General features: G+C 43.5%; 1 long non-coding RNA gene across 4 annotated transcripts in view; it reads left to right on the plus strand.

Moving 5' to 3' along the window:
* LOC309361562 overlaps positions 1 to 12,520 on the plus strand; it is a 28,914-nt gene that overhangs the window by 2,090 nt on the left and 14,304 nt on the right. The window lies entirely within an intron of this gene.

Here is a 12,520-nt window from a genome sequence, read left to right on the forward strand (position 1 = left end):
CTAGTTAAATTTTTCATGTAAAGGCAAGTCTGAAGAAGGCATTTCTGTCCTATTCATCTTCTAAGACATGCCTTTCAAGGACTCAGATTGAAGGCCCTCAGATGAGGAAGGACATCCACTTTGGGCTCAGTGGTAGAGCCCTGTATTCTTTGTATATGGAAAGTCCTTGGTCAAATTCCCAGCATCACCAGGTAGGGATGGGAGAGACCCCTGCCTGAAATAATGGAGAGCTGCTGCTTGTGAGTTTAGACAATACTGAGCTAGATCTACTAGGCTGAGTCTAAGGCAGCTTCCTACGTTCATTCCAATATGTGTTTAGATGCTCCATGTGGTGAGCCAGAGAACTACAAGTTGCTTCATCTGCATAACATCTTCCTGAATTTTCATGCCCTCTGCCCCTCCCATTACTTAAGTACCTTGAAAGCAAAGGGGAAAATCTGTGCATATTTCAAAAGCCTGACTGTGCCATGTGTTGGGTGAAGTCAGACTTCATAAAATGATTTTTAAAGGGGAAACCTTAGCTTCTTGAAATGCCACCTATGTTCACCGTAATTTCAGAATCCTCCTTGCTGGGAGGGGATGGTTCTTGGTATGGCATTTCAAAGCACTGCCTGTTCAGCAAGGGCATTCATTGCAAGCACACCTGAGACTCACCATTTCCTATTTTTAAATGAATATGAAAGGGGATAGCAGTACAGTTCAAGGTGATGGACTGGGCCATTAGCAGAGGGGATCCATTTACACTCAGCAAAACACTCCTGTAAAGGATTTACCTGCTGGCAAAAAGTGTTAACTTATCACTTGCTTGAAAAGGCATAAGCAGAACTACAGAGAATCTCCAGGATTCCAAATGACCTTGGGCTGGTTTCTAACTTGATCTGAAACTGAAAACAGACTGTTGATGCCAGCAGTACTAGGTGGCCAATTTCTGAAAACAGTTCTTCATTTATATCTCACTGGTCTAGGGGTTAGCCAATTTTTCATCATAAGGACCCTGTGAAGAAGGCTTCCAATGCATTTCTGTGGACAGCTTAGAAGTGTGGATATTTACTAAGTTCAAGATGAAAATGGTCACAGCTATTATTTTTGTGATTTTCAAAGGAGGGATTCAGGCTCCTGAATATGGGAAAGGTTCACTGAGGGTTTTGTTTTCGTTTTTTTGGTGGTGGGACGGTAGCAAGCTGCTAGTTGCCCAACAGGCAACAGTTCATCCTTGTCCTGGGATTAATGTAGATGTATAAAATGACCTCCCCTGCAGGATCAGACTAATCAGGGAGACCTATAGCTCAGTGGTAGATCACTTGCTATTACACACAAAAGGTCTCATGCTCAATTCCAGGCTCAATCCCCAGTTTCTCTGGATCTCAGGTAACAGGTGATGGGAAAGGTCTCAGACTCAGACTCTGGAGAATCTTTGTCAGTGAAGAGTAGACAGTGCTACTGAAGAACTAGAGTGGTGCAGTGGTTAGAGCATTGGATTAGGATCTGAAAGACCAAGGTTCAAATTCCCACTCAGCCATGAAACACACTGAGTGACCTTGGATCCATGGCATAGCCAAGGGGGGGCAGGGGGCAGCTGCCCCCCCCTAAAATCAATAAAAATAAATAAAAATACATTGTGAACTGAGGTTTGCCCCCCCCCCACAGAAGGCCTGCCCCCCCCAGGCCTACTCCCCTAACAAAAATTCTTACTCCGCCCATGCTTGGATCTGCCATGGGTTCTCAGCACTGCCTACTATTGAACAGGATTGTTGTGAGAACAAAATAAGGACTGGGGAAAGCCACATACACCTCCTGGAGCTCTTGCAGGGAAAGGTGGGATATGTATGTGTGCGTGTGTGTGTACTGGTAGTATAGATGGACAGAACTATAGCTGAGCTGTAGCATTACATTAGTCTGATCTTGCAAATTTGGGTTCAGATTGACTGGAGATGCTTCTGTCTCAATGAAGTTGTCCACTTCTGTCCAAGCTGCATGATTTGGGACTCAAGGTAGGAGCTCATAGGATAGGATGCTCCTCCATAGAAAATGAAAATGATACCATGCACGTAGAAAACTTACGTCTAGCCTGGGCCTCTCCCTGACATGCTGGTATTTTAAGTACAGAGGAGCACTCCATCATGTGGGCCTCCACCTAAACTTGCATGCATGCAGTCTGAAGTGGTATAGCCCAGACACAGGTTGACTTGGAAAATAAACAGGTTTTACTTACTAGGCCACAGTATAAAATGATTGCTGAACATCACCTGAGACACCTTTGCCTATATTTGCCCAGAGTTTCACACAGCTTTGGAAAGGAGACAAGGAAGTTTCCTCCTTATGTGGTGAACAAGAAATGGACAGTTAATTTTCTCTCTCAAAAGGCTGCATAACAAAAACAGCAAAAAGCTATTTGAGGGCATCTGGTGAGAAAAGTGGAGCGCTGCTGCCAATGCACTGCAATGTGTGCACAAAGCTTTACCCGACACCACCTTTTCTGTATCCATGCGCAAGCAAACATGCTTGCATGTATCTAAGCTCCATCCATCATATCACATGCACCATTTATTAAGACCTCATTGTAAAGCTCTGGAAAAGGGATGATGGTGACACCCCCACCCCTCACTTCATTGTGGCGTGTCAAAGTCACATATAGAGTAACTGACATCTGCAGATTTTGCATGCCAGGGTGACTGTAACTTGAACTGACAATATAAATTGCTGTTCGCATGCTCCCAATGACTTTGCTGTGTCCCCAGAGCCTGACGCCTTTTTTCAATTAAAAGCACACATCCCATCCTTTCACAGGGTTGCAGATGTACTGTAAGCGGCTGGCAGAAGGGGTGGGGGGAGGCTGACATTCACAGCTGGAAGTGGGAACTGAGAAAAAGCTCCCGGCATACGCAGGAAGAAATGTGCTTTTGGCTACGGATAAGAAGAAGGGATTCCATTGCCTGTGGGTGGTTTGTGTGCCTTTCAGGGGTGCAGACTAGCCCCCACATCTGGGGAGCATGTCATGTGACACATCATGTGATGTATTGTGCCCTGCCCAGTGCACAAGTGCTTGCACACCAGGCTGGGTCAGGCTGCGTGGGCATCCTGTCTCTGCCGCCATGATGCCAGTGCTTGCATATGAGGTAGGGATTGGGGACATCGAGTGGGGATGCACCAAGTGGGGGCGGGATGCATGGAGGGTGATCTTCAACCTCACTCGTCCCAGCTCCCTCCAGCTCCTGGGCTCCCCACCAGAGGTGGGGGGCATGTTGAGGGCTACCGGCTGTGGGGGATGTCAGCTCCCTCAATTTTGGGGGTGCTGGGCCTCCTGCTTCAAAATATTGAGGGGGCTGATGCCCCTTGTGTGTCCCCATATCTGGTGCCTCTGGTGCCTCCCCCCCCCCATGACACCAAATGTGCTATCAAGTCTAGCACTCCATATCAGGGGAATGCTTTGGGTGTAGTGTATGTTAATTTCAGTAAGGCTTTTGACAAAGTCCCCCATGGTATTCTCATGAGGAAGCTGGTTAAATGCAGATCGGATGAGATAACAGGTGGATTTGTAGCTGGTTGGCTGACCAAACCCAAAGAGTGCTCACTAATGGTTCCTCATCATCCTGGAAAAAAGTGACAAGTGAGGTGCCACAGAATTCTGTCCTGGTCAACATCTCCATAAATGACTTGGATGAAGGAATTGAGGGGATGCTCGTCAAATTTGCAGATGGCACCAAACTGGGAGAGGTAGCTAATGCCACAGAAGACAGAATCAGAATTCAAAATCACCGTAACAGGTTGGAGAACTGGGCAAAACTAACAAAATAAATGCCAGCAGGGACAAAGGTATGGTACTAAACTTAGGCAGGACAAACCTGCTGCATCAATATAAGATGGAGGACACCTGAAAAGGATCTTGAGGTCTTAGTAGAATACAAGTTTATCATGAGTCAACAGTGTGATGCGGCAGCAAAAAAAGAGAATGCTATTCTAGGCTTTATCAACAGAAGTATAGTGTACTAATCAAGGGAAGTACCGGTAATAGTCCCGCTCTATTCTTCCTTGGTCAGAACACACCTGGAACATACCTGGAATACTGTGTCCAGTTCTGAGTGCCACAATTAGAGAAGGATGTTGACAGGCTAGAATGTGTGTAGAGGAGGTCAAGCAAGATGACCAAGGGCCTGGAAATTAAATCTTATGAGGAATGGTTGAAGGTATTGTGTATGTTTAGCCTGGATAAGAGGAAACTGAGACTGATAGCTATCTTCAAATATCTAAAGGGTTGTTACATGGAAGATGGAGCATGCTTGTTTTCTTTTGTTCTGGAGGATAGGACCCGAGCCCATGGCTTCAAGTTAGAAGAAAGGAGATTCTGACTAAACACCAGAAAGAAATTTCTGACAGTAAGAGTTGCTCAACTATGGAACAGTCTCCCTCAGGAGGTTGTGGACTCTCCTTCCTTGGAGGTTTTTAAGCAGAGGTTGGATGGCCGTCTGTCATGAGATTTAGATGAGATTCCTGTATGGACTAAAAGACCCTTTGGTTCCTTTCCAGCTCTACAATTTCTTTGATTCTTTGATTCTATGATATGTGCTTAAATATTCTCTTCCAGTTGAGTTTAGACAGGTCTCCTCCATGTTGAACTTCCGACTTCTGATTTGTTTTTGAATTGTTATCTTTATTGTTGTTCATTTGGCATGCTCAGGAAACATGGCATAGAAATAGACTAATGATTATTTCCATTTATTTCAGTTTGGGAGATCCATTGAAACTGATTAGAGCCATTTATTTTCAAGTGTCATATTCAACTAAGTTTTGCTCAGAGTACACTCATTAATTTCAGAGGGTCTACTATGAGTAAAACTTAGCTGAATTATGGAAAAATAGTGAGTATCACTCAATGCTAGTCCTACTCAAAGTAGAACCATTGAAAATGATGGACTAACTTAGTTTCAGTGAGTATACTCCGAGTGTCTAGTTAAAACATGATGGGTTGGAGCCAATATTAGTCCTATTCAAAGTAGAGGCACTGACATCAATGGACATGAGTAATTTGGGTTAATAATTTCAATGTGTCTTCTCTGAGTATAACTAAATGTCAGCCCAATCGTACCTTAGACCCCAAATGCCTTGCGAGTCGAACATGTTGGCTCCCAAACGCCGCAAAACCAGAAGTGAGTGTTCCAGTTTGGGTTCCAGTTCTTTGGAACCCAATTCCAGTTCCAGTTCTTTGGAACCCAAACATCCGATGTGGCTTCCAAGGCTTCCGATTGAGTGCAGGAAGCCCCTGCAGCCAATCGGAAGCCGTGCCTTGGTTTTCGAACATTTTTGGAAGTCGAATGGACTTCCGGAACTGATTCCGTTCAACAACCAAAGGATGACTGTACAGTGAAACAATAATTGTGTTACAGTTGTAATTTATACCTCTGAATTGGAAGGAAATGGATAGTTCAGAATAACTTTTTTTTTTAAAAAAAAGGACTACAAATAATTAGTGATCTCTTCTGTCACTGCTTTAAAACCAATATATCAATAGCATAGCAAAGACAAAGGTTAACTAGGAAACCATTACAAGTTTGCAGACTGTATCCAATGCTAATCCTACCCAGATTAGACCCACTGAAATCGATGAACATGACTAAGGTAGGTCCATTAATTTAAATGAATCTGCTCTGAGTAAAATATAGTTGGATTCCTAGCCAAGTGAGAGTAAGTTTAGGCAACATGGCTATAACAGACAGAATATTAGCCTGTCAGTGTAGACAGTACTGAGCTAGAAGGATCAATGGTCTCATAGAATCACAGAATTCTAGAGCTGGAAGGGACCCAAGAGTCATCCAAACCCACTGAGCAGAGTGAGCCTTTTGGGGAACAATAAACCCCATGTGGGGAAATTCTTCTGGTTAAGCTACTTTAGATGACTCAGAATCAAGTAATTAATTAAGAGTGGCAATTTAATTTATATTGCCAGATTAAGCCTATTCTTTGATTTAATTGGGTGTTTGATAGGTAGATAAAGAAAATCTGTGTTTTGGAAAGGACACATAAGAAGGCAGAGGGTTGTTTTCAATTGTCAATCACGAGAAATCACACCCCTCTATATTACTTTGATGAAGTAATGAAATGAGATATAATCCGGAGATCTTTTCAACAACTCTACTACAGTGCATTCCTCCTACATTCAGCTTCACAAGAAAATTTGTATTTTCTTTCTGTTTAATGGATTGTAGTTTTTTCTTGGCTATATTGTGAGTGGTTTCCTGCATATGGTGTAATATGAGTCTGTTTCACATATGTTTTTATGTACTATTGCCATAGCCTCTTTTGGACAGACATTACTTGGCCGTGGTACTCCATGCTCTAGTAACTTCCAAATTGGATTACTGCAATGCACTCTATGTGGGACTTCTCATGAAGAAGACTGGGAAATCTGAACTGGTCCGAAATGCAGGTTGGGGTTGCCTTTAAAACTCTTAAAATCTTGTTACAGATAGGTAGCCGTGTTGGTCTGCCATAGTCAAAACAAAAAAAATTCCTTCCAGTAGCACCTTAAAGACCAACTAAGTTAGTTCTTGGTATGAGCTTTCGTGTGCATGCACACTTCTTCAGATACACTGAAACAGAAGTTTCCAGACCCTTCTATATAGTGAGAAGGTGGGGAGGGGTATTACTCAGAAGGGTGGTGGGAATGGGTGATTGGCAGATAGCTGTGATGAGCCTGTTGACGACTCTTAACGACTGCAATAGGTCTTACAGGAAAAAGCAAGGGGTGAGAAGGTGAAAAATGGCTTTGTCATGTATAATGAGATAAGAATCCAATGTCTTTGTTCAGACCAGGTCTCTCCATGGTCTCTCCATTGATCCATAAAATGAAAGCAATAATCAATATACTGTACTATTAAATAAATAATTGTCCAGTAGTACCTAAGCCTCCGTGTGCATGCACACTTCTTCAGATACACTTCTGTATCTGTACACTTCAAGTACCTGAAGAAGTGTGCTGGCACATGAAAGCTCATACCCAGAGCAAACTTAGTTGGTCTCTAAGGTGCTGCTGGACAATTTTTAATTTTTTTATTTTATTTCGACTGTGTCAGACCAACAGGGCTACCTACCTGAAAATAAAATAAATAAGACAGTACTGTAGATGATAAAAAATATTATTATTATTATTTCTTACCAGTACTGATGATAGTCATTGTTTGGATGGGGGGCTTTTATGTCACACAATCAATCAATCAGTAGCTGAACTGGGTTCCACGCAGTCACAAAAACAAATTAACTGAAAAAGCCTCAAAAACAAAAACACAAAATAAATAGCAAATACAAAAGTGCCAAGCTTAATCCGTTCTGGAAGTCCGTTGGCTTCCGAAAACCAAGGCACAGCTTCTAATTGGTGCAGGCGCCCCGGAAACAATAGCCGACAACTGCATTGAATGTTCAGCTTCCAAAAAATGTTCGAAAACTGCAACACTTACTTTTGGGTTTTCGGTGTTCGGGAACCACGGCGTTTGAGTGCCAAGGCATTTGAGAACCAAGGTACTACTGTAGCTTATACCTTAGGGTTTTGTAGGTTGTAACCAGCACTTTGAAACGTGTCTGGAAACAGACCAAGCCAGTGGTGCTGTTGTAGCAAGGGAGTCATATGCTCCCTATAACTGGCCCCAGTCAAGAATATGTTTACACATTCCCAGTGACTTTGTGTACACTTAGGAATTGCTCATAAAAGGTAGTCATCCCCACCCAACCCTGCCCGCAATCTCTCTGAGAGTGACAGCACCACATCTCACTGCTCCTAGGAAGTATTGCAGCCACATTTGTTTGTTTGTTTGTTTAAATTTATATACCACCCTTTATCCAAAGAGCCCAGGGGATTATACAACATTAAGGACACAATTTATGAAGCATAATAATAAAGACATAATACACAATATAATAATAAAGTAATCATAATAACAGTTCGCCTTCCCACATTTACCAGGCCATAGATTATTTAATGGCCAAAGGCCTGGGTAAAGAGGAATAGTTTTGCCTGGCACCTAAAGACATGTAATGATGGTGCCAGATAAGCCTCTCTGGGGAGAGCATTCCACAGACAGGGAGCCACCACAGAAAAGACCTCGTCTCATGTTGTCCCCCTCCGAAACTCTCGGGTAGGGAGACGTAGAAGATGGCATTGGGTGATAAGCGCAGGGTTTGGGTTGCTTCATATGGGCAGAGGCGGCCCTTAAGGTATTGAGGTCCTGAGCTATGTAAGGCTTTATATGTCAATACCAGCACTTTGAATTGAGCCCAGAAATTAATCGGCTGCCAGTATTGTTGTGACAGAAGTGGTGTTATATGCTCAAACCATCTTGTTCCAGTGAGCAATGTGGCCATTGAATTTTGCACCAGCATGTACAACGCATAGCAGTATTCCACCCAAGAGGTTACCAGAGCATAGACTACAGAACTTAGGCTATCCCTGTCCAGATAGGGTGCAGCTTGGCTCCCAGCCAAAGCTGACATAAAGCACTCCATGCCACTGAGGCCACCTGGGCTAAAGCGACAGTAAAGGATTCAGGAGCACCCACAAGCTACACTATGTATCTGCTCCTTAAGAGTGTAACCTCCGCAAGAGCTGGCAGTCTCCCATGCATGCAGTCAGTGGCATAGCGTATGCTCATGCTGCCCCAGGGCTTGGGCAGGGTCACACCCCCAAGGGGGGCAGGAGCACCCTCCGCATGCCACAGTTCGGGGTAGGAGAGGGGCGGAGAAACTGCCACCTGACCTGGGGTAGAGCTGTACTAAGCACAAGTGCTGCAACCAAGACACAGTTCCTTCTTGCACAGAGCCGGGCTCCAATGAAGGAGCTGTGGGGACGCCTGTTTGTGTCCACTTACAAAATTGCACCCAGGGCCACAGTCCCCATGCCCCCCCCCACTACGCCTCTGCATCCAGTATAGGGAGCCACCCACTAACAATGTCTCTATCTTATCTGGACTGAGCTACAGTTTATTGGCTCTCATCCAGTCCATTACCAAGGCAAGACACCAGTCCAACACATCCACTGTCACACCTGTAGATATTAAGGGGAAATAGAACTGTGTGTCATCATCGTACTGCTGACAGCATATTCCAAAACTCTTGATGGCTCTACTCAATGGCTTCATACAGATATTAAGCAACATAGGGGATAGAATTGAACACTGAGGGACCCCACATTGAAAGCCCCATGGTGGAAAAAACACACACAACAACAACCCTCCTCAACCATCAGCCACTGAAGATGACCATCCGAGTAGGACCTGAACCACTGCAAAGCAGCGCCACCCATCCCCAACTTGGATAGCCTCTCCAAGAGAATACAGTGTCATTGGTACTGAAAACCACTGAGGAGGCAAGGAGAATTAACAGGGACACATTACCCTGTCTCTTTCCCAACAGAGGTCATCACATAAAGTGACTTGGAGCAGTTTATGTGCCAAATCCAGGCCCAAACCCCAGTTGAAATGGATGTAAGTCAGCAACCACCTCCTCAAGAACCTTGCTCAAAAAAGGGAAGTTGGTGGGAACTTCCGGGAGAGATGCATGGCAGTTCAGAGATCATACTGGTAGCTTCAGCTGACTGAAGATAATTGCATGGTGACTGATAATAGCCAGACAGATAATCTGGATCTATTAATCACTCTGGAACTACCTCAAGATGCTTGGATCAAAGCCATATTTCTGCTGTCTATGCTTTGCAGTTTGGACAAGAATTATAACAAACTAGCAAGCCAAGGAGAATGATATGGTACTTAAACGCCATGCAGTCACCTGAAAACAGGTAATAAGAATTACACCCTCTTTTTTCCTTTTTTTTTAAAAAAACAAACCTTTAAAACATATTTGGGATAAGGAAGAGACCCCTCCTCCATCTGCTGGGGAAAATCTGAGTACCACCTTCTGTTGCTGAAAAAAAATTGTTAAAAGTAGCTAGAGCAAGGTGGAAAGCCTGGACAATAAAGATTAAAATGGATGATAGGAATACTAGTATCGTTTTCTTTATCTGGAGCAAATTCAGAGAATGTTGCTATTAAAGTTATGGTATTACCTCTGGAGAAAGACTGGGGGGAAAATGAAAATGGAATGTCGTAGAGGAGGAGATCAGGATACTATTGTAAGCACAACAGGAAATGGAATACAGCAGGTCATGGAACTGAATATATGAAACTGGACATGAATGAGCAGCTATATAATGAGAAAAAAATGGAATACTAGGGAGACTTTAATATGGACATGGATGGAAGAATTTAGTATTATTATATATTGCATAATGGTGTTGGGAATTAATAGAGGTAAAATTAAAAGGGGAAAAATGGTTAATAAATAACAATTAGGGAACCTACCTTGGACTTTATGTAGGAAAAGGAAATGAATAATTCTGAGACACTTTAACTTAAAAGAAATATTGTTTAACAGAAAGTGAAGTTGGATGTTCCCATGGACCGAAAGTTTTAACTAATCATATTTTCTTCTTTTCTGTAAAGATGGAAAATTTGAAGTTCCTCTTTGGTATTTTTTGCTAATGTTTCCTTTCCTTTATTTATTTATTTTATCTTTCTATTTCTTTCCTCTCTTTTTCTATTGTTCCTTTATTATATTCTTCCATTTTTCACCTTTGTTTTGTAGCTGCAATTTTACTGTATTATGGGAAAATCTCAATTAAAAATCATGTATTTGTGTGTTTGTGTGTGTGTTGGCAACTGACCTGTGGCTACCTAAGTTCTCAGAATCTATAGAATGGTTTTGTCACTGCCTCCTTTGAACAGGCAGAGACCAACCCCCTCTTGTAAAGATGCATTGGCCATGTCTCTGGCCCAGACAGCTGTCTCCTCTCTGCTGGATTTTATCAGCCAAGAGGGGCAAGGGTCCAGATTACAGGTAGTAACCCAAATCAATCCAAGTGCCTTGTCCACATCCTTGAGCTGCATCAACTGAAACTCATCCAATAAAACAGGACTAGACAGTGCTCTGGGCACCCCATGGGAATGATCTGCTATAACAGCAGAATCAATGTCTTAATGAATGCAAGTGATTTCATCCTCAAAATGCTTGGCAAACAAATCACAGTGAGCGACCATTGGTTCCACTACTTTTGGGGGGGGGCCACTCTGCAAAAGGCCCCACACTACCTGGAAAAGCTCTGCTGGGTGGCATAGTGAGGTGGTAGCAAAGTATGCCTTCTTTGCTGTCTTCACTGCCACTGAGTAAACTTGAAAATACACACTACCAGGGTTTGGTTGTATTCATCTGGAGTTTTCCTGACATGCATTCAAGCTTTCTCCTAGCTTGCTTCTTTACCCTAAGCTTGGGAATATACGGGTTCTATGAAATGGGTAAGGGTGCTCAGGGGTAATTGTGTCTGCAGCCTGAACCATTGGATATTTCACAGATCGTCCAGGGCTTTGACCAGCTATATCGGCTGGATTAAACCCCAGAGCTGTTTGGAAACCACTTGGATTCATCAACCTCCAAGGGCAGACCATCCTAAAAGGTCCCCTGTCTCTGCATAGTGGAAATGGTGCTGAAACATTTCAAACTCACATAGCAGGAGCCACATATCTAAAGTGCTCCAAGTGGCTCCAGTTTCAGTGCCTGGCAATACATGCTGCATGGCACGTGTGGCTCTGGGAACCCACAATTTGGCACTCATGGTAATGCCTGTGCATCAAGCAGGCTTCAGGGATTGTGAGGCTCTAGGTTTGAAAGGGGCTAGTTCTGCTGGAGAATCTGGCTCGGAGCATGCATTCTCCAGGGATCCCAGTTTCTCATGACTGACAGGCTCTACTGACAGCCTGTGAACACAGTGATCAAGTTTTATTGGCTGAGGTCAGTTGTTTTAGGGGGAGCTCTAACATAAGCAAAGTGCAGAGCAAACTTGCTAGTTGTTGCTGGACTTCTTTTCTTCTTTTGCAACCCACAAGGCTCCAGAATGTGGGGTCAAGAATTGCCTTCACTCTGATTTGGCTTCATAATGATGTCATGGAATGACAACTGACGCCAGGTCTTGGTGGAGGCAAGTTTTGTATTTATTCTGCAGCTTTGTAGGTTACAGGAGATTGGCAGCCAGGAGCATTGCTGCTGCCACTGACAGGACCATAATAAACAGCTGGAACATGCATTGGGACATGCATTGGGATATTCACACAACTATTTTCACCCCTCCCCACCCACCAGTTCTCAAAAAGGATGTATGATGACTGAAGTATGATAGGTTGTTTGAAGTAACCAACTCTTGTATGCCATTAATGCAAGGGGAAGAACTCCACCACCTCTACCTTTCCTTATGCTTTTCCTTGTCTGCTTCCCTCCTTGCTTGCTTGCTTCTGCTATTTTCCCTTAAATCCACAATGCCATCTTGTGGCGGCAAGCAATGAAAACATCTAAAGGACCAAGTCATGGCAACAATACTCAGGCACTTTCATTTGACTCTGAATGCAGCTGTGTGTGTGCTTCTGGGGTAGGGGAAGCATTTGGCGACAAATGCTAAGCAAATAGATCTTCAACCATAGAGAAGCAGGGGTAG

This window comes from Podarcis melisellensis (assembly GCF_964234715.1).
Source record: "Podarcis melisellensis genome assembly, chromosome: Z".
Classification (NCBI taxonomy): Eukaryota; Metazoa; Chordata; class Lepidosauria; order Squamata; family Lacertidae; genus Podarcis; species Podarcis melisellensis.